At 38.3% G+C, this 21436-nt stretch overlaps 1 protein-coding gene across 5 annotated transcripts in view; it reads left to right on the top strand.

Annotated features, from left to right (window-relative positions):
• The window catches only part of stat5a (signal transducer and activator of transcription 5a), a 234063-nt gene that overhangs the window by 46950 nt on the left and 165677 nt on the right, over positions 1-21436 (top strand). Inside the window, exon 1 of one of the 5 annotated variants that reach the window (XM_051918837.1) lies at positions 20633-20656. The exons of 3 other annotated variants lie outside the window; for them this stretch is intronic. The gene's annotated coding sequence lies outside the window, so the exon portion shown is untranslated. Of the gene's footprint in view, positions 1-20632; positions 20657-21436 lie in introns of those variants that run through there. One more of the 5 variants, XM_051918840.1, reaches the window with a different exon arrangement.

Below are 21436 nucleotides of genomic sequence, written 5' to 3'. Positions count from 1 at the left end.
TTTCAGATAGGCAGTGGTTATTATCCAGAAAGTCATTATGTATATTTTGCTTTGTTATTGCTGTGAGTTACCCATACTGTATCTCTCAATTAACATGGAAGTTTTTACTGAAGAGCAAAAATGAAAGTATTTTTAATTAAGATGGTAACATGAAAGCTTAAAATCAGTAATATGGATATAAATGGAATACCCTGAATATTAGGGTGAATCTTGTTTAGTGCAGGTTCTGACCCATTCTCTCAGAAATCCAAAGCTCAGTTTATAAGAGTAATGCATCAGCTTTGCCGAGCAAGTTAGCAATTAATGAAATTGTATAATTTAAAACCCAATAATTTAGCCTTTTAAAACCCAATAATTTAGCCTTTTATTGTAGTTGTCTATAGCCCATAATTTCTTAAAGGGTATTTAATAGTCACTACTCGGTCATTCATTTTCAACCACTTACCAGGTCGCAGAGGCAGTAGTCTTAGCAGTGAGGCCCATACATCCTTTTCCGCACCCACACTTGCCAACTCATATTGTGGGATTCCATAGCGTTCTCAGGTCACCTGGGAGATATAATTCTCCCATTGAGCCCTAGGTCTTCTCCTGGGTCTCTTCCCAGCAGGTTGTTCCCATAAAAACGCTTCAGGGAGTTGTCTGGCAGGCATCTGTGTCAGACACCAGACATCTGAACCTCTTCCATTGGCTTCTCTCAATGCAGAGCATCAATGGCTCTACTCCTAGCCCCTCCTGGATGTCTGTGCTACTCACCCTGTCTCCAAGGGTGACATCTAAATTCAAGATTTCCTCATGGTTTTATATATAAATTGAAGAGCAGCAGATTAATTTGTGAAGGCTGAGTGCTTTACATGCAAGCCTTCAGTTTATCATAAAAATTCATTTTGATATCAGCTGTTCAAAAATGGCAATAAAATAAAAGAAAAAAAATACAGGACTGCGCAGACTTGTGGCAGTTTGGCTGTTGGTTGGTCACAAAGTCTACAGGTCATGGCAATTGAGGGTCTTTGGGTCTGGAGTAGGTCACCTGTATGCATACTTCAACTGCCAGTATGGAGTAGCACAAACTGATCTTTGTGTCTTGGTGGCTGCATCCTTTTAAGGCAGGTTTTCCAACCACTAGTGAAAATTGCTGCTAGTTGGTCATTAATGAATTTGAAAAGGCAAAACTTGCTTGCGGTACCATAAAGGTTGAAAAACGCTGGTGTAAGGAAAGTGGAGTGGGCTGAATACACAAGAATTAGCCTAAGTGGTGCAGTTCTGATCAAAGCAAATCTTTAAGGATCCTCCACGTGTCAGTAAACATGACACCCTGTGAAAAAATAATAACATCTAAAGAATTATTCCTGTGGCTGATTTTGGTAATTTCTAGAGCATTATTATCCTATTGTTTTCCTACTGCCCTCAGCAGTACAGTAAATATGAATAACTTTAGCTTGGTTGGCCACAAATGGGCGCACATGTCCATGGTTTATTTGAGACACTGTTGGCTTACCTGCCTGTATGATGTGGCTTAGCTGTCTTAAATTGTTGTTCTATTTAGCATTTCAAAATTATGACCAGTGCACTTTTTAAATGTTTGACTTAATGCTGCATTGTTTATCTTTAGTGGAATTATTCTGAGCATCTGTCATTGCTTAGTTCACTCTTTACATGTTTTTTTTCTTTTGGAGTAATTCACTTATTCTTATAGGGCCCTGGTTGTAAACATTTGGAAGTACTGTAAAATACTTGAAAAGTATATAGTAATGATAAAAACTGTGAGAAAGTACACGTGTAAAGTATTTATTACCACTTGAAATGTAATCTGCCTTTGTTATCTGCATTTTACATGTCTGTAAGTTGGCCTAATGCAGGCAGCCAAATCAGTAGCTAGAAGAACGTGCAGATATGTTTTAATTCTTTTGGCTTAGAGTTCATGCTTGTGGCTCTGGTAGAGGAGTTAAAAAAGATAATGAGATGATGACTTCCACACCCCCGCACTGGTCTTGCTCACTGCATGAGAATGCATGAAGAAAATGCTTTAGGTGGTTCTTTATAAGAATAATCAAATCAGATTTTATGACTCTTAATATTTTAGACAAACAAAAATCATTTTTGTTTTCTGAAGTCTTTTTTATTATTATAGTGAAGCTGACCTGTGACAAATGTACTGTTTTGCTTAGTATTGATTAAAAATCCTTTCTCAGAGAAAGATGAATATCATTAGGAAAGTTTAGTAGTGACTTTCAGTTTTGGAACTTAAACTAGGACTTATCTCTAAATACAGCTTTGCTTCCTGTAGTGGCACAGAACTATTGTGAGAAGAGTAAAATAATAAAATCTTGCTTATTCTGAAAAAAAATCCTGTACATAGTTATGCAGGTATTACTAGTATTGTCACATGTACACAGTTCTGTGGAATTTATACTTGTTATCTAGCAGTGAAGTTAGTACTGTTGCTTTGTATTAACTTTCCTGTTTGTCTTGAAAGGCACTTTATAAAATTAAGAATGATTGGCAAAGAAGACTTCCTAGTAAATATATACATTTCAATGAATTTGTTTGTTTTCAAGAAGACATTTGTAATCTTTTGGTCCTTTGTAATCACACCAGGGCCCTCATATTTAATGCCGTGCGTAGAATTCACAGTAAAACATGGCATACAGACAAAAGTGTAAATGTGCATGCGCACAAAAAAATTCAGATGCACAAAACCATGCGTAAGCCAACTCCCACACACTTCTGCTCCATAAATTCCGGCCAGCGTGAAAAGTAACGTATGTGCATGCGCCTGCCGTCCCACCACGACTCCTCCCAGAATTCTGCATATTTTAATATGCAAGTCAAGATAAATATCATCTTTCGTTCGGCGTTTGGTTAAAAGACAATGGTAAAAGCATGTGAAAAAAAGAATTTCAGCAATTGCGAAGTGGAGGCAAGGAAAAATATACTATTCGTTGGCTTAAGCAATGGTATAAACAACAAAAGGAAGTTGATTGAGTGATACAAAGTGGTGGAGACACTTGAAGTTCATATTCAGAAAGTTGCACAGTGCCTGAGATAAAAAGAAGAGGTCAGATATTAAAGTCAACATAAAATGACGAGTAGTAGCCCACTGTCTTGAGTGTCACACGTAAGCGTATTAGGGTACAGAGAAAAGAAAGAAATAAGGACACAGTGAAGAAAAAAGGTCGAAATATTGACTTTATTCTTAACTTCGACTTCAATTCTGTAGTTTATGTCATCATTAAAGTAGAACGTCATAAACTTAATCTTAAAATCAATGTTTAATTTACTAGAGTTTACCAGATTCTATTATAACTAAAGTAGCCTGTTAAATACTTTGTATTGTATGTGTTCTATATGCTCTATGTGTGTCAATCACTACGGGGTTCTTAAAATGGCTTTATCGTACGCCAACAGGGACATAGAATACCTTACATTCATGATATTGTAGCTCATTGAACAGTTTAAATACTAAGATGTATATTTAATTTTCATAATGAAATTAATTAAAGAAGGGGTGTCGAACTCCAGTCCTGGAGGGCCGCAGTGGCTGCAAGTTTTCATTCTAACCATCTTCTTAATTAGTGACCAATTTTCGCTGCTAATTACTTTTTAATTAACATGACTCAAGCCCTTTAGTTGTTTTTTTTTCCTTAATTAGCAGCCAAACAATAATGAGACACAAAACAAGCCACCACATCACACAATATCTGAAAATAAAGAAAGGCGATGGTCTCAGTAAGGTTGATCTCTCAACTCACCAAATTATAAAAAACAGAAAATCAACATTTTTGTAAATGTCTGCTGCTGCAGAATGAGAGCAACAACAAGCCGTGGAATTAAATAACAGGTTTAATTAACAGCAAGCATCTGCTTCTCATCCATATTATTAACTGAGAATGCTAAACCGGATGGACGCAGGGACATCCGGCCGTGGCCGCAAAAGACGTACTGCGCAGGTGCCCCACAAAACCCCCCCACCCCCCCCCAAGCAACGGAAACCGGCTGGATGGAATGCAACGTAAACGCACGAAGCCATTGCACACGAAACGGGACACACACAAAGAAGAGGATTGAGACCCATGACACCCAAAGCCCCCCTCCAGTAACTGAAATAAGAAATGAGGCCACGCGCCCCTAGGACACCAAAAACAAAGGAGTCACACACAGGCACACATAGCACACGAAACGGTTTGCACACAAAAAGGACGATTCAGCCCCACGACACACAAACACCCCCTCCACTAACAGAAATAAAAACTCAGGCAACAAGCCCCCAGCACACAAAAAAAAAACAAGCCGCGAGCGCCACACAAAGCCCATTGGACACGAAACGGGACAGACTACGGACATAGCATGCGAAACATACACAAAAAGGACGATTCAGACCCACGACCACACTAACGATTGCACCAGTTAGCTGACAGCGCGTTCAATAATAAGTCCACTTTTCATGAAAATTCATTGGGATTAATGAATGTCATTTGCAATCATTGTCATTCACTTAACTTCCCTGAAGAAACAAATGGCAATACAAGTAATGAATTTACACGTTGTTGTCAAAAAAGTCAAATTACACTGCCTCCTTTACATTCATATCCTGCATATCTACAGAAGCTTCTAACTAACGAAGTACCTGAAAGTAAAAACTTTATGAACTGCATTACATCCTACAATAGTTCATTTGATTTTGCATCTACCGGAGTAAATATCAGGTCACCAAAAGGCAATGACCCATACTGCTTTCGCGTATGTGGACAAATATTACATCGCATTGGAACAGTGCACCCTGAAACAAATCAAGAACGCAAATATGCACAAATCACGTCGGCACCTACAGAGCGCTTCTGAAACCGCGGAAGAAAAAATGTCTCGGCTCCAAAAACACATGTCACTCCTTATTCCAAATACCGGTCCCAATCACAGAAACATCGGTATCCACTATGACAATGCACAGTAACAATACACGTGACATCCGTCTTGCCACACTATTAATTATAGATGAATGTACAGTGGCATCCAGTCACTTGCTCAACACCATTGATAAACTTCTACAAACGTTGATGAATAATAATATTCCCTTTGCGGGAAAGGTACTTTTATTAGGAGGAGATTTTAGACAGTGCTTAACTATTACTCCACTTACAATGCGCTCAGCTATTGTTCAGTCCACCTTAAAATACGCGGACAATTGGCATTGCGTTGATGAATAATAATATTCCCTTTGGAGGAAAGGTACTTTTATTAGGAGTAGATTTTAGACAGTGCTTACCTATTGCTCCACATGCCATGCGCTCAGCTATTATTCAGTCCACCTTAAAATACGCGACGATGTCATATAAACAACACTAGACCGAACTACAATACATATACAGGCGCGAGACCTGATGGGTGATAATACGAAGAAAGGAACAGTCCGCATATTAACAGTGAGTTCGATCCTACTTATTACTTATCCATATTCCTAGCGATAAAGATCAAACAAGTCATCAATTCACGATCACGGATACAAAACTAGACGGCTCGAGTAACGGGACCACAAACACGAACCCGCATCAAACAAAAAAATTCACCTCGGCGCGCTTCTAAAACCCCGCGAACAATTGGCATTGCTTTCTAAAGATACACTTGGTACAAAACATGCGATTTCCAGATCCCGAATATAACAATTGGTTATTACAACTAGAACATTGTACACTCACCAATACAGATGGACTTCACCCAGATATTATTAAAATTCCTCAACCCTTCATCTGCGACGACTTACTTATGGAGATATTTGGAACAGCGGTCTCATTAGACCAAATGCCCCTTTTAACACAACGAAGTATATTATGTCCAAAAAATATTACTGTTGATCACATTAATAACCAGGTCATTTCATTACTTCCTGTAGAGTCACACCTCTTTCTAAGCTCTGACAAAGTTGACTCTTATGACGACAATTACCATCTTAATTTCCCCTTAGCATATTTGAACACTATTAACCCAGCCGGATTACCACAACACAGTCTTAGCCTTAAAAACGGAACAATACTCATGCTATTAAGAAACCTTAACACTAAACAGGGTTTATGCAATGGTACACGTTTAGTCGTCTACACCACGACACACAATGTTATTCAAGCAACAGTTCTTACAGGATCACATGCTAACGATACTGTTCTAATTCCTAAAATTGACCTTACAAGTTCAGACCTGGAATTACCTTTTACACTTAAACGGAAACAATTCCCCATTAAACCTGCCTTTGCCATGACCATCAATAAATCACAAGGACAAACCATGCACAAGGTTGGCATCTACCTGTCTGAGCCCGTTTTTGTACATGGACAACTTTATGTGGCCTTCTCACAACTTCGACGTTCATCTGACGTTAAAGTTAAGGTCATAAATGCTCCATGCCAAGGAAAACTCATTCAAGGACAAGACACCATCTTTACTACTAATGTTGTTTACAAAGAAATTTTCCAATAAACCTTTACACTGTGCCAAACACTTTATTGTTTGCTTCCTATCTGCGTCATCTACACCTTCACACTATGCTATATCTCATTCATACATCACGCTCTTTGTAATTTCCCAACACCAGGGGTTGGCGAGCGAAGCGAGCAGGGGGCGGAGACCCCTAGTTAAGAAACTAGTTGAAGTTTGAAGCCCCAGTTTAAGCTGGTCATCAGTTGGCTTGTTTCACATCTCTTTTCTGTTTGGCTGTCATTTAATGAGGAAACAAATCAATTCAGAGGACTGAATCCTTCTAACATGGCTGTTAAAATAAAGGTGAGAAAAGTGAATTAGCAGTGAAAACTGGTTGCTGATTAGGGATGAAAACCTGCAGCCACTGCGGCCCTCCTGGCATGGAGTTTGACACCCGTGAATTAAAGCATGTATTAAACATGGGGGCATGGTGGCACAGTGTTAGTGATGAGCTGGCACCCTGTCCAGGGATTGTTTTGCCTCCCGCATGATTGCTGACCTTCAATTAAATAATTTATTGCAGCAGTACTGCCTCTTTCAAACTTACAAACCCCCAATTCCTGTCCTTCCTTTTCTTTCTCCACGTCACCAATTGCCACACAATAAGTTCCATAATAAATGTCAAACCATCCTGTAAGCTTACAACACTGATTCTCTAAAACTTTTAAGGAGCACTGAAAAATCTTCATGATACATGTTTAATTATTCCATCCATCTGTCCATCCAGGATTGTGCCAGTAACAGCAAGCATATAGTGTGAGGCAGAAAAACTCCCTGGACAGGGCGGCAGGTCATCGCTACCGCTGCGCCACCGTGCTCACACGTTTAATTATTAACAGTATACATTTATTTAAATGAAGTTAAAAATGTATCTTTATGATGTAACTAGACAAAGAGCCCGTTTCGACAACGTAAGATGAAACGGGCATGAGTGGAATAGCAAGTAATAAGTATAAGCACCACAAACCTGATATAGGTGTATTGAATGAATGCGTAATTAGGCCTGGAGCTGTAGTCGAAATCGCCTTTCAGGCCTCTAGAGCTTTAATCGAAGTCGCCTTTCTCTTTGAATTTTTGCGGCCGTAAATCCGCCGCCTTTCTCTTTGCGTTTTCGCGGCCGTAAATCCGCTGCCTGCCGCGATGATGGTCGAAGTCACCTTTCTCTTTGAATTTTTGCGGCCGTAAATCTGCCGCCTGCTGCGATGTTGGTCGAAGTCACCTTTCTTTTTGAATTTTCGCGGCTGTAAATCTGCCGCCTGCCGCGATGTCGGTCTCGTAAGGTTTTTTGGGCAGCTGCGCAGAAGGCGACTGCGCATTCGGCTTCGGACGGACCCTGCCGCGATGTTGGTCGAAGTCGTCTTTCTTTTTGAATTTTCGCGGCCGTAAATCCACCGCCTGCTGCGATGTTGGTTGAAGTCACCTTTCTCTTCGCCTTCGGACATGCGCAGAAGGCGACGTGCGCATTTGGCTTCGGACGGACGTGAGTGAGTGAGTGAGTGAGGAGACTGGCAAATTATATATCTATAATAATAAAAGGCAAAGCCCTCACTGACTGACTCACTCACTGACTGACTCACTCATCACTAATTCTCCAACTTCCCGTGTAGGTGGAAGGCTGAAATTTGGCAGGCTCATTCCTTACAGCTTACTTACAAAAGTTAGGCAGGTTTCATTTCGAAATTCAAAGCGTAATGGTCATAACTGGAACATATTTTTTGTCCATACACTGTAATGGAGGAGGCGGAGTCACGTATCGCGTCATCACGCCTCCTACGTAATCACGTGAACTAAAAACAAGGAAGAGATTTACAGCACGAGTCGCACGCGGGAACGAAGGTAAATGACGTTAATTTTTGACAGTCTTTTAATACTGTGTAAGCATACATATTAACACATGTGCAATTAAACGTGTGCATTTACGGGGGTGATTTCTCAGGCTTAAAAGCTGACCTTTTATCAAACGCGGGAACAAAGGTAACTGACGTTGTTCACTGTCTTTTAATACTGTGTAACCATACATATTAACACATGTCCAATTAAACGTGTGCATTTACGGGGTGATTTCTCAGGCTTAAAAGCTCGCCTTTTACTAAAAAGGTAAATGCAAAACTATTTTCAATCAGTTTATTGAAACGCTCCCGTTAAGGATTGCAATAACATATTCGCGAGATAAAAGAACGAAGTGGGGGGAAATGGAGGAAGAGCCGCAAACAGCGAAGAGCAAAAAATTAATTAAACAATTGAGAACGGAGCGAGTTAAGCATACAAGCATGTTCATAAGGGAAACAAACCACGGTGTAAAACGTAAGTTTAAATAAAGTTTATAGAAACGCTCCCCGCTGCGGATTGCAATAACATATTCGCGAGATAAAAGTTTAATGAAAAGACACGAGGTATAAACGAACCACACGCCGTGGCGCAACGTTAGGGGCAACAGTTTCAAGCATTCTATGATCTGCTTCTCGCAACTGAAAGACGGCACATGGCGGATGTTAGCCGACTTGCTGACCGCAACGTTAGGGGCTTCAAGTATGGCGCTGACGCCACATCTCAGTGCCAACACTTTGCAGACTGTACTTAAAAGACACGCCCTCCTCACTGGACAGTTAAAAACACCAATCAAACTAACGATGACATCAAGTATTACCCAATCAAAAGTAGGAAAGAAGGCATCTTCATAAAATGCGTGTGGGATGATTTGCATGAGACGCTGCTTTAAAAAAAAATGATTACAAAAATACGGGATAAATCCCGTCCACTATTGATTCAAAACGGGACGCGCAATTTCATTGTCAAACGCGGCACGATTCCGTATTTTAAAGGACGGGTGGCAACCCTACAGTGCCAGGTAACCACCCATACAATCAGATTGTGATTCACACTAGGAATGCAATGAATGTAATTACCCTGATCTACATACAAGGCGAAAGTCTTGCAACATTCAAAGATGATGGATTGGGATAATTAGTACTTATTAAGTACACCATGGAACATAAAAGAGCTTATGAAGCCTTGAACCGAAAAAAGGAACATCTCAGAGATCGTACAAAAAAAAAAAAGGAGGTAATGTCGTTTTACTCGCTGTAGATTTTAGTGAAACATTACCAGTTATTCCACGAGGGAGACCAGCAGATGAACTCAACGCTTCTTTAAAATCCATGCTTCTCCCACGGTCGGTTATATGTCGCGTGTTCTCGGGTAGGTACACCAAAAAATGTATACATTTAAGCATGTAATGGGCAAAGAAAAAATGAGGTATACCCGAAAGCACTGCAGTAGTACTCAATGTAACTTTACTTCTTAAATGTTAATGTTTTACTGTTTAATAATTTATACGCTTCTTATATATTGTTCAAATTCTTTTATCAAAATACCAGTGACAGCGCAATGCACGATAACATGGAGTGAATACACCATACGCATCTGCCCACGGCCGCCCTGGTGTGCGCAGATAGGAGTTGATTCTAAAATAAAATAAACATAAAAAGAGTAATACAATCATCACCCATAAAGCGGATAGCAGACGTGACGTATTATATGTGTACCACATTTCAAGTCAATAGGTGAAACAGTTTGCAAGCTACAGGTGATTTAAATATCCTGGACAGACCAACGAAAAGCCACGGTAGCAAATTATACAAGAAGATTTTACTGTTTAATTATTTATATTTATATGAAATGTGCTTCTTATATATTACTTCATATTCTCATATGATAATGATGTTAATGTTGTTTATATTGATTTCTATGTTATTGTGAGTGCATCTATGTGTGTATATGTATGTATGTATGTATGTGTGTATATATATATATATATATATATATATAAAAAATATGTGTATATGTATATATAATATATCTGTATATGTGTGTGTATATGTGTATATGTATATATATATATGACAGCAACACTCATAACAATGACAACACAATTACATTGACAATCATGTTAACGTTATTTTTAAAATGTTTCCTTTACTTTTTCATAACCTCTTTAACACACTACTTCTCCGCTGCGAAGCGCGGGTATTTTGCTAGTAAGATATAATACTGTAATGCATTTCATCTTAAAATGATATCATGAGCTCCAAGAAGATAGCTTTTGAAAATCTAAATTGACTTAGAAGCCATCTTTAAATACGTGCTCTCTTCTGCTGAATTGAATTAAATTCCTTTATTGTTATCGTATGGTACGATGATATTCAATATGCAGATCCTCCCTAAACTTATTTTCCTATAAAATGATATAATAATTGAATATTGAAAATAATAATATCAACAATAATACTGTAAAAACAATGAAAATATACAATATGAAAGCATAAATGCAATATACATGTAAAGGTACATCTAGTGCAGATAGTGCAAATTTTTCATAAAGTGGTTTAGGTTGTGCAATAATGCAACTATGGCAAGTTTACAGTGAGGTAATTGTACTTGTAAGTACAGGGCTATTCAAAATGAAATAGCAGATTTCAAAAATTTATTTCAAACAAATTGTATAAGACAGAAACACATTCTGCACATCACTGAATAGAGGAAAGTTCAAAGTTTTAAAGCCCGCCAAAAAGTACCGGTGAAATTCTCTTTTATAGTAAGATGGTGACAACACCACAAAAGAAATCATTTTGGAGGACAAACAGTTCTTCCAGGAGCACTTAATGTACTGATTGAGTGCGTTTATAGATCTTTGGATGAAACTGTTTCTGAGCCTTGAGGTCCCTGCAGGAAAGTCCCTGAAGCATTTGCCAGATGGGAGAAATTCAAATAGGCTGTGTGCATGGCTGAGGCAGCGTGTGCTAGAAGCTGTATCCCGATAGTCCACTGCGCTCTCGACACAATCCGCCGTAGAGCTTTTCGATCAGCTGCTGTATAGCTGTGATTCCACACTCGGAAACAGTGGTTTAAAATACTCTTGAGTGGTGCACTAAGAATATCAATGCTAAAGCTGCTATGATGTTTGGAATAGTTTGGCCATTCCTTGGACCATTATATTGTTTCAGGTTGATTACAATCAGATGCATTAAATTTATAAACGATTTGCGGTTAATTTCAGTGTATTTAATAACGCTGCGTCAGGGATGTGGATCTAAAAAAGTAAGGGAAACCACACAGAAACATTAACACTTCTTTTATGCTGGGTGCTGCCAGTTTGCAAAATTGAGCAGAAAACGTGCATATGCAATAGATTATGCTGCTGTAAGAATGTGCATGACTTTACGTTAAATTTAGTTTTTATACATTACAATGTAAGAGTGGAAAATGGGCATACGCAACATTTTTGTGCATACTCACTGTTTATACATGAGGCCCCAGGTGATTTTGAAACCTCAGTTTCTGGTGTTCAGACATTTCAGAATTATTCCTTCAAATGCCACCATTCAGCTGTCATATATTCAACTTTGACACAAATATTGTATACTTCATTACATTTCTATAAGATGTTCTAATGTCAATTGATGCACTCAAAAGGACTTTTATATTTTGTGCCATGCCTGAGTTGAGCCACATCACTAACAAAGTCTGCTTTATTTTATTTCCCTCTTAAATGTTATCTTGTGCAGGAAAATTTCCGCCGCATTACCCAGCTTAAAAATTCCCTCAAAATTCATTGTATCACCAACTGAGCCCCACTAAACTGCCTCATAACCGTTAATGTTGACTTTCAAATAACCATTCAAGTCATCGCCCTTTAACAGTGTCATATCTGCAAACTCTATTGAGATGTTTATGCTGGGACTGGAGTGGGGGTTAAATAGAGTGATAAAAAAATGATGAATCAGGCAAAAGTTGATGAAAGGCAGTTTAGTTTCTTTTCTAGAAAGGAAAAAAATCTGCCTTTTTTATATGACACCTATAACAGCATGCACTATTAAAGTGCTTCACAGAACAGACAAGGTTATTGTGCAGTAACACATATAAAAAACAATTGGTACTGTGAAAATGATATTGTTTATAATTAAGGAATGTAAATTTTAGCAGTTGGCATAAAAATGAACTGTAGAGATAAAGCATCATTACAAAAAACAAACAACAAAGGAGTATACTAGGCAAAGTAACAGTGTCAAAGTATAAGGTGAACTGATGCATTTTATGTTCAGTATTTAAAAGAATTATGTGGTGAAGGAGATTAATTTGCTGTTGAATTTATAGATCTGGAGTTTAACTTGTGTGTAGTGAAAAGCTATGGTTTTTTTTTTTTTTTTTGGAGTAAATTGTCTGTAGTGAAACCAATTGAGAATGTATGAACCATGTTTTGAATGGTGGTGTCTGAAAGTGTCAGATAATATTTGTGATGGTGATTAAAATGGTTATATGTAAGGGATGTAAATGACTTCAGCTAGAGTAAACACTTGTTGCTGATTTTTCTGCTCATGGTAAATAGACCAAGTGGAACTGACAGAATGATCAGTGTAGATGGTTTCTCTGAGGTAGGTTAAAATTTGTACAAAACTAAAATGTCCGGAGTACAGGTGATGTGAAATTTAATCTCTTATATATATTTCTCTTCTGGTTCGTCCTGCTTCCACTTCAAAACCGGTCATGCCCACACGCAGCCGACACGGCATTTCTCGATTCCTATTCGTCCTCTTCCAAACCCTTCCCCACGCTGCCTGTAGCTCTTCTTCAAAACCGGTCCCGCCCACACGCAGCCGACACGGCATTTCTCGATTCCTATTCGTCCTCTTCCAAACCATTCCCCTTGCTGCCTGTGGCTCCTCTTCAAAACCGGTCCCGCCCACACGTAGCCAACACGACATTTCTCAATTCGTATTCATCCTCCTCCAAACCCTTCCCCACATTCTTCAGGTGCGATTCCTGCAACAAAACTTTTCAAATGCGAACCTCACTTGCTAAACACAAGAAAAGGCATTCTTCCCAACAACTATATGAGTGCCAGAAATGCAATAAGAAGTTCACTACACAGGATTGTCTGACTAAACACAACAAAACTCATTCACAACTCTTGCAATGCGACATCTGCAAAGCAACATTTCCAAACCAATGCCGTCTCAGCAGACATACACACAATCCTTTTCCCGTTACCAAAGGTACTTACTTCTTCACCTAATTCCTGTCTTCCTGTTCAAGAGTACAACATTGGGACTCCAAACCAGCAGTGCAAACACTGTCATGCACTATACTGGCCTGCTGAGCGTAATACATCCAACAAGTACTCGAGGTGCTGCCACAATGGTAAAGTAGTTTTATCACCTTTGCGGGAGCCACCTGTGTCTTTACAACAGCTTCTTACACAGCAAACATCAGAAGCTAAAAATTATCGTGAACACATTTGAGAATACAGTAATCCCTCCTCCATCGCGGGGGTTGCGTTCCAGAGCCACCCGCGAAATAAGAAAATCCGCGAAGTAGAAACCATATATTTATATGGTTATTTTTATATTGTCATGCTTGGGTCACAGATTTGCGCAGAAACACAGGAGGTTGTAGAGAGATAGGAACGTTATTCAAACATTGCAAACAAACATTTGTCTCTTTTTCAAAAGTTTAAACTGTGCTCCATGACAAGACAGAGATGACAGTTCAGTCTCACAATTAAAAGAATGCAAACATATCTTCCTCTTCAAAGGAGCAAATAAATCAATAGGGCTGTTTGCTTTTAAGTATGCGAAGCACCGCGGCACAAAGCTGTTGAAGGCGGCAGCTCACACCCCCTCCGTCAGGAGCAGAGAGAGACAGATAAAAAAATCAATACGTGCCCTTTGAGCTTTTAAGTATGCGAAGCACCGTGCAGCATACTTAAAAGCTGCACACAGAAGGTAGCAACGTGAAGATAATCTTTCAACATTTTTAGACGAGCGTCCGTATCGTCTAGGTGTGCGAACAGCCCCCCTGCTCACACCCCCTACGTCAGGATCACAGATAGTCAGCGCAAGAGAGAGAGAAAGAAAAGTAAGCTGGGTAGCTACTCAGCCATCTGCCAATAGCGTCCCTTGTATGAAATCAACTGGGCAAACCAACTGAGGAAGCATGTACCAGAAATTAAAAGACCCATTGTCCTCAGAAACCCGCGAAGCAGCGAAAAATCCGCGATATATATTTAAATATGCTTACATATAAAATCCGCGATAGAGTGAAGCCGCGAAGGGCGAAGCGCGATATAGCGAGGGATTACTGTACAACTCTTCTCTAGCGTTTGCTTCCATGGGTGCACAGATAACTCAACCTCCTGGCCACGGACCATACTGTTTTAAAATACACGGCCAATTTTATCACCAAATCTCTCCACTATACGCTAACACTTCTACCTCCCCAGGATATGGACAGTTGTATGTTTTTGACACAGTGCAAGCTACTGAAGTACACTAACAGAATAAAACAAACTCTGCATGCAGCAAAAATGTACTTTTCCAGCTAGATGCCATGCTCAGAAGCATCAACCACTTCGCTAAATCATACAAACACATGCATGAAATCGCTCAGTCCAATCCAACAGCATCTGTACGAATGGTTTCCAAGGAAAACCCTAGGCAGGATTTACTACGATACAATGCCCTGACATGTCACACCAATGTTGCAGCGATTTTCATCGGAGAAGATGGCAAACCGTCTGCTGAAAGGGACATTTGCATCTATCCCATAGGCAACTCCTGTAAACAGATTTCCACGCTCAATATGAATTGCGATCCTATGGTTTACCCACTTTTATTCCCTTACGGAGACATTGGCTGGCACAAAGTTTTACAACATGTTCCCGATAAAAGAACCGCCAAGTGAATAAGGTTTAGTCAATGCCAATTTTACGCGTACAGATTATCAATGAGGAATACATTTAGTATTTTGCACTCCAGAGGCAAACTATTCCAATAGTACGTCGTAGATGCGTATGTTAAAACTGAGGGCGCGTGTCTCAACTATCTCAGATTACATCAACAAGATCTGCTTGTGGAACAATACAAAGGACTATCAGACGCCACTGCAAGCAAACGCTGAAAATAACGTACTTGTAGGCAAAATGATCATATTACTGTCCACGTTTCCAGGAAGTTCAAGATACATGCAACAAAACTATCAGGATGCCATGGCCATAGTACATAAATTCGGAAAGCCTGATTTATTTATCACTTTCACATCTAATCCTTCTTGGCCAGAAATTCTGCATGCACTGTCGGATACCCAAAGACCAGAGCACAGACCTGATATTGTAGTGCGAGTAGATCTTTCGACTCATTATCTGTCATCTCCACCAAAACACCTATTCACAACTGCGTCTTTCAAGAAGTATTTATTTCTTCTTGATTTCTGAATTCCTTTCTCACCGTTTTCCGTTCCTGTTCTTAAACCGCCGTATGCTATGGCAGACTTCGGCTAGTTTGATATAGTTTATTAATCTCCAAGGGGAAATGATCTTTTTGCATGACTTTATTTGGTGTGGAAAATTAGCATGAGGTTAATTCAATAAAAATAAATTCACTGATTCTCTTATTGAGGTGTACTGCATTGCATCTCCTCTTTTTTTTTTTTTTAATATTTTCTTTTATTTATTTTTCTTTCAACAATTTTTTGTAGATAAATCTGGTTTAAATTTAATGTTGCAGGGAATACAGTATCTGCAAAGTGACACTTGTGAACACTGTAGCTTTTGGACAGATGTTACAAGTGCCACTCTTCAAAATGCATCTCTTCACAAACCGTCTTAGGACTATTTAGGTTTTTCAACCCTTTGCTCCACTCCTGGATCTCCACTTTCCCTGATCCTAACAACTGTCTAGTATTCTTATGTAATCTAGCCTTGGGACTAAAATGTAGTACTAAACCTCTTGTATGTTTCATTACTATTTTGGTTTCTATTGTTTCTTAATTATAGTCTTTCTTGATGATTGATCAACTGTATTTTATGTATCTAGATGTGTATTGTGTATTTTTAAGGAGCATGTTAAATAATAAACTATGATAAAACATTCAGTGATCATCATCATAGCATGTCACTTAGAAAAATTTATGTCAGTGTATTGGTGCTGCAAAGGTATTAGATTTGTGTATGGACTTGTTTGTCAACTGTGCATAATAAGTGAATCTACCAGTTTAAGAATATTACCCAGAATGATATGTGGTTCAGCTTAGATACTGACCCCATTGGCTCTGAAGAAGATTAAGTGGAGATGATAATGTACGCATGTTTGAAACTGAAGAAAAAAGAAGATAGGAAAAAAGCTTTATCTTGTCCTATGTTTGCTTGAAGGTGGTGTGAATAAGAAAGAGATGTGAATACCTGCTGGTGAATTCATTTGAGAAGCAGAGTGTTAACAAGAGTTTGAACGGATAGGTCTGCATAATTACTCATTAATACTTTTGTTTTTTGTTAAAAAGAAATATAACTCGGTCTGAAAAGTAGACACAAATATATTATACTGCTATCTACTAAATCTGTCAGAGTTTTTAAAAATATACTGTGATAGAAATTTCTGGCCATATTTTCTGCTCCTAAGACTGACAGGGATGCTTTGGCTTCCTGGATTTGAGCTATATGTTGGAAATCAAAGCTGCAAGCATCACAGATAGATTAATGGTAGTTTTTAATTGTGTTCTATTCTTTTTTTTTGGTTCTTCTCCACTATTGTGTGTAAAGGCTAGAAAGCGACGCATAATTCAAAGTGTTAGCTTCCCAGTACCCTTTGATTATATTAGTTTTTGTGAAGGAAGAATCTGATATTTCCTTCTTCATAAAGTATGCATTAGTCTTTAAGCATTCATGTCAGCAGATGTTTAGGGATTAGAGAGGTACATTGTCAAGCTGAAAGGTATGGTAGAGTTAAGCTGTAATACACTTGCATTTGAGAAGAAAAACTCTTCCCCATCTCAAGATGAAAAGCCGTGTGTTTAATTTATAATAAATAGAAGGCAGCACATCAGAAATACTGTAGAAAATAGGCTATTTTAGTGCAAACTGTAAAATGTAATTAAATATTTGAAAGAATTAGAAACGGAAAGTGTGCTTTAATACATTGACAGCAGTGAATTGTTTAGATTTCTGTTAGTGTCCCTTAGTGTTCCATTACCATTGAAGTTTTACTTTTTAAAATATATTCTCTTTTTAGATATAGTGAAGCATTTGTTTTGCTCTCCATGTAATTTAACTGCCGTTAGTAGTAATGTAAAAGTTTACTTTGGTTAAAAAAGATTTATGAAAGACTTCGTAATTGTTTTTACATATGAGCAGCTATGGCCAATTCTGATTTGAAGGAAGTGATGCTGTATGGTACATCAGTTGTTGACCATAAAATGATCACAGGTGTAAAAAGATTATAAAGGTGTCTCTTATTTTAACTTTCTGTAAATTAAACGTGATATATGAAAATATTAAAAAAAAAAGTGCAGTAGTAACAGCGAGCAGCATCACTAAAAACTGTGATATGAAATTGTTAAATAGAAATTTGGTCACTCTATGTTTTGAATGTAATAAGCACTGGCCTACTTTATTGTATACTAGCAAAATACCCGCGCTTCGCAGCGGAGAAGTAGTGTGTTAAAGAGGTTATGAAAAAGTAAAGGAAACATTTTAAAAATAACGTAACATGATTGTCAATGTAATTGTGTTGTCATTGTTATGAGTGTTGCTGTCATATATATATATATATATACATATACACATATACACACACATATACAGATATATTATATATACATATACACATATATTTTTTATATATATATATATATATATATATATACACATACATACATACATACATACATATACACACATAGATGCACTTACAATAACATAGAAATCAATATAAACAACATTAACATCATTATCATATGAGAATATGAAGTAATATATAAGAAGCACATTTCATATAAATATAAATTATTAAACAGTAAAATCTTCTTCTATAATTTGCTACCGTGGCTTTTCGTTGGTCTGTCCAGGATTTTAAATCACCTGTAGCTTGCAAACCGTTTCACCTATTGACTTGAAATCTGGTACACATATAATACGTCACGTCTGCTATCCGCTTTATGGGTGATGATTGTATTACTCTTTTTATGTTTATTTTATTTTAGAATCAACTCCTATCTGCGCACACCAGGGCGGCCGTGGGCAGATGCGTATGGTGTATTCACTCCATGTTATCGTGCATTGCGCTGTCACTGGTATTTTGATAAAAGAATTTGAACAATATATAAGAAGCGTATAAATTATTAAACAGTAAAACATTAACATTTAAGAAGTAAAGTTACATTGAGTACTACTGCAGTGCCTTCGGGTATACCTCATTTTTTGTTTGCCCATTACATGCTTAAATGTATACATTTTTTGGTGTACCTACCCGAGAACACGCGACATATAACCGAGCGTGGGAGAAGCATGGATTTTAAACACGCGTTGAGTTCATCTGCTGGTCTCCCTCGTGGAATAACTGGTAATGTTTGACTAAAATGTACAGCGAGTAAAACGACATTACCTCCTTTTTTTTTTTTTACGATCTCTGAGATCTTGCTTTTTTCGGTTCAAGGCTTCATAAGCTCTTTTATGTGCCATGGTGTACTTAATAAGTACTAATTATCCCAAACCATCATCTTTGAATGTTGCAAGACTTTCGCCTTGTATGTAGATCGGGGTAATTACATTCATTGCATTCCTAGTGTGAATCACAATCTGATTGTATGGGTGGTTACCTGGCACTGTAGGGTTGCCACCCGTCCTTTAAAATACGGAATCGTGCCGCGTTTGAGAATGAAATTGCGCGTCCCGTTTTGAATCAATACTGGACGGGATTTATCCCGTATTTTTTTTATCATTTTTTTTTTAAAGCAGCGTGTCATTCAAATCATCCCACACGCATTTTATGAAGATGCCTCCTTTCCTACTTTTGATTGGGTAATACTTGATGTCATCGTTAGTTTGATTGGTCTTTTTAACTGTCCAGTGAGGAGGGCGTGTCTTTTAAGTAGAGTCTGCAAAGTGTTGGCACTGAGATGTGGCGTCAGCGCCATAGTTGAAGCCCCTAACGTTGCGGTCAGCAAGTCGGCTAACATCCGCCATGTGCCGTCTTTCAGTTGCGAGAAGCAGATCATAGAATGGTTGAAACTGTTGCCCCTAACGTTGCGCCACGGCGTGTGGTTCGTTTATACCTCGTGTCTTCTCATTAAACTTTTATCTCGCGAATATGTTATTGCAATCCGCAGCGGGAGCGTTTCTATAAACTTAATTTAAAGTTACGTTTTACACCGTGCTTTGTTTCCCTTATGAACATGCTTGTATGCTTCACTCGCTCCGTTCTCAATTGTTTAATTAATTTTTTGGTCTTCGCTGTTTCCGGCTCTTCCTCCATTTCCCCCTACTTCGTTCTTTTATCTCGCGAATATGTTATTGCAATCCTTAACGGGAGCGTTTCAATAAACTGATTGAAAATAGTTTTGCATTTACCTTTTTAGTAAAAGGCGAGCTTTTAAGCTTGAGAAATCACCCCGTAAATGCACACGTTTAATTGCACATGTGTTAATATGTATGGTTACACAGTATTAAAAGACAGTGAACAACGTCAGTTACCTTTGTTCCCGCGTTTGATAAAAGGTGAGCTTTTAAGCCTGAGAAATCACCCCGTAAATGCACACGTTTAATTGCACATGTGTTAATATGTATGCTTACACAGTATTAAAAGACAGTCAAAAATTAACGTCATTTACCTTCGTTCCCGCGTGTGACTCGTGCTGTAAATCTCTTCCTTGTTTTTAGTTCACGTGATTACGTAGGAGGCGTGATGACGCGATACGTGACTCCGCCTCCTCCATTACAGTGTATGGACAAAAAATATGTTCCAGTTATGACCATTACGCTTTGAATTTAGAAATGAAACCTGCCTAACTTTTGTAAGTAAGCTGTAAGGAATGAGCCTGCCAAATTTCAGCCTTCCACCTACACGGGAAGTTGGAGAATTAGTGATGAGTCAGTCAGTCAGTGAGTGAGTCAGTCAGTGAGGGCTTTGCCTTTTATTATTATAGATCCAGCAGAATGAATTAATTGACCTTTTTTGTTTTTGGCTTTGGCTTTTGGATTCTTAAATCAGGAACCAGAAGTTATTGGTATAAGCAGTATTTTTTCTAGGTATTCAGACTCCTGTGTTTTTATTTCTTAGTCCAATAATATTGCTTCATTTATTTTATTGTTGACAGGGGTGGAATTTGATTGTGTCATTGACTGCAGCATCCCTTCCATGATGAGGTATGATCAGTTGAAGATTTTAATATAATTGTTTTAGCCAGTACTGTTACTCAGGTATTAGTTAATTAATTATAGCACACCTCCTACTCTCTGCCCAGCTTATGCCACCTCTTTTCGTTAAAAGTGCCCATTTCAACTGCTGTTAAGTTGATTTTCAAGCTTTAACCTATTCACAGTATCCCATGGGTATTTCTTGCTAATACACAAGTGGTAGTTTTCAGTAGTGTCCTCTGCAGGGCAGCCACTTGTATCCTTAGTCTTCCTTGCACGTGATTAGTATATGGCTATATTGCCTACAAATATGATATTGCTACCGTAGTCCATTACATGGTAAGGGCTGGTAGACATAATAAAATGAACATTTTTGTGTGCATTTAGCTTGAAGTAACAACAAAGATTCAGTCTAGCTAGTGAGCCAACATATTTATCTGTATTGTATTTTGCAAATTCTCACTTAAATTACTTGCATGAAATTGGTAAAGTCTACATTGGTGACAATCTAGGTTTTGCAGATAGTTTTATTGCACTTGTGCAATGTAGAGTCTTCCATCTCATTTGAAAAGTCTTGCTAGCCACAGACTAGGTTAATGACGGCAGACTTATTTCACTTTAACAAGTTCTCCCAGCTAATTTTCTGGGTTTCCCAGGCTAGCTGACAAATACAGTACCTCCAATAAATCCTCTAACTGTCCAGAACCCCCTTCTTTTGATATACTAAAAGCATAAACACCTTAAAATGGCTCCTTTCCATCTGGAGGAGCAGTGACTCTGAAATCATCC

Source organism: Erpetoichthys calabaricus, chromosome 14 (genome assembly GCF_900747795.2).
Source record: "Erpetoichthys calabaricus chromosome 14, fErpCal1.3, whole genome shotgun sequence".
Classification (NCBI taxonomy): domain Eukaryota; kingdom Metazoa; phylum Chordata; class Cladistia; order Polypteriformes; family Polypteridae; genus Erpetoichthys; species Erpetoichthys calabaricus.
This window is presented reverse-complemented; position numbering and strand designations above follow the sequence as displayed.